Source organism: Berghia stephanieae, chromosome 9, assembly GCF_034508935.2.
Source record: "Berghia stephanieae isolate SIO BIC M18660-M18661 chromosome 9, UCSD_Bste_1.3, whole genome shotgun sequence".
In the NCBI taxonomy this organism is placed as follows: Eukaryota; Metazoa; Mollusca; class Gastropoda; order Nudibranchia; family Aeolidiidae; genus Berghia; species Berghia stephanieae.
The window spans coordinates 27,620,853-27,623,352 of NC_088368.1; the positions used below are offsets into that span (position 1 = coordinate 27,620,853).

Here is a 2,500-nt window from a genome sequence, read left to right on the forward strand (position 1 = left end):
CATACCACTAGACAACATAAGAAGCCACACAATGAGCGGATAGCGCTTGGTCATTGAAGGATAAAGAATATATCGTCTACAATGTTGTAATAGGCTTCAACAGTCGTGACGTCACTTCCCTCGCAATGACGCATAATAACTTAGTAACTGGTTCTAAATTATCGGAACAATGGCGGATGCCCTTATGAAATACTTCTCCGACGAGCATACAAGTGTATCCAGAGGAGAAAAACATTATAAATATGATCGTGTTTTGACTTTTATACATTCTGATCACATGGAATGTGAAAAAGTTCTAGCCAGTATGAAGAATAAAAAGTACCGATTTTCTTTGTTTAGAACCACGCTACTCGACGTTGCTGTGGACGTGACATCAGACTATTGAATCCTATTTACATGGAAATGGTAAAATTGCCAAGGAGTAATAGACTATATATATAGGATGTTTACAGTAATTGACATGGAACTGGCCGAGTCGGAGGGGCGGTGTTGTAGATTGTGAGGCACTGACCTGCCCTGACCTTTTGGTCAATTCGTATGTCTATGTGCCTGTTTGTCTGTCTATGACTATTACTAGAGTGGCTAGGAGATGCTACTCCAAAGGCCCGACTATTATGAGTGTTATGGTAAGCATAATAATAATAATATTATAAGGCAATTGAGAAAGAGGGAAGATGTTATAATTAGGTGTGTAAGGGGGCGATTTGGAGAGATAAATAGGTTGAGGTTTGGAAGGGAAGGGCGTGGAATAGTGAAGAGAGATAGAGAAAGAGAAAGATAGAAAGAGAGATAAAGATTAATAGATGGATAGATAGATATATGGATTGATAGATAGATAGATAGATAGATAGATAGATAGATAGATAGATAGACAGACAGACAGACAGATAGATAGATAGATAGATAGATAGATAGATAGATAGATAGATAGATAGATAGATAGATAGATAGATGGATGGATATATATATAATATATTATATATATATATATATATATATATATATATATATATATATATATATAGATAGATAGATAGGTGGGTAGATGGATAGCGGGATGGGTGAATAGATGGACGAATGGATGGATGGATGGATGGATGGATGAATGAATGGATATATTAATGGATGGATGGATGGATAGATAGGTGGATGGATGAATGAATGGATGGATAGACGGATATATTATAGCTGGATAGACAGATAGGGAGAGATGGGCGGGAGAGATCTGAAAGACGTTCCATTTCTGGAATGTGAACAAGACAATTAAGTTAATTGTCTGGACCCGGGAAACAGTTTTTTTTATTGGTATTGGTGGCATTGGCATGTATTTGGGGTATGGATTATTATCTTATGTATTGGAAGTCTGTGTGTGTGTCGGGGAGGGGGGGGGGGGGGGGGGGGGGGGGGGGGATTTGAAGTGAAAGCAACGCTGATGAGTAGTCGGATAGTTATAATGAAGACAAAGAGAGAGAGAGAGAGAGAGAGAGAGAGAGAGAGAGAGAGAGAGAGAGAGAGAGAGAGGGGGGGGGGGGGCAGAGGGAATATAAATTGGGATTTATAGAATAAAAGAAGAGAAGAAATAAGAGATGGGGATGCGTACGCGCACACATACGGACAGACCAGTCGTAATACTTTCATTCAGACAAAAAGCACAGGATCCCACTAAGAGGAATACACTTAAATGCTTCCAAATCATTATACATTCATGAGAAAAGCAGCAACAAATATTAACAGTAAGTACATAACAGAGAGATCATTTACAAGGGGAAGTATAATATATTATATTATGTGACTGGATGTTTTTTTTGTTTTTGTTTTTGTTTTTTTGTTTTTAATTTATTCCAGACTACCGTGAACGGTTGTTGGTCGTAGATGTAAATATGGAAATGTCACACTAAATAATGTTAGATTACAAATGACATGATTGCACCGCCTGCTGTTCAGTGACAATACAACTGTTGTTAAAACCTTGGCCAAAAATACTTTGCTTAATTAAATGTATGTAAGCAAATACGAACATTAATATGTACAGTGCGTTTTCAGGCTCAATGCAGTTCAAAATACTTAAAATCTATTCCCCCAGAAGGCAATTTGGAATCACATCTCCTTAATCTATTCCCCCAGAAGGCAATTTGGAATCACATCTCCTTAATCTATTCCCCCAGAAGGCAATTTGGAATCATATCTCTGTTTTATGCAGTTTCAAGTCGCCTTTTTGAAATAACACAATATCGGACACTGCTTATAGCATTCAAACAAAATCGACCAGAATTTTCGAAGGTAACCGTCACCCATATTATGGCCATTGACCATTCTTGACTTTTGCGAAAAGACGAAACAGCGTACCGTTAAGCCATAATAAATAATAATAATAATAATAATAATAATAATAATAATAATAATAATAATAATAATAATAATAATAATAATAATAATAATAATAATAATAATAAGATGTATATCGACAGATTAAGAACAGACACTCAAATCGCCACTGGCT

General features: G+C 36.4%; 1 protein-coding gene across 4 annotated transcripts in view; it reads right to left on the reverse strand.

Moving 5' to 3' along the window:
- The window catches only part of LOC144979975 (uncharacterized), a 370,695-nt gene that overhangs the window by 258,819 nt on the left and 109,376 nt on the right, over positions 1–2,500 (reverse strand). The window lies entirely within an intron of this gene.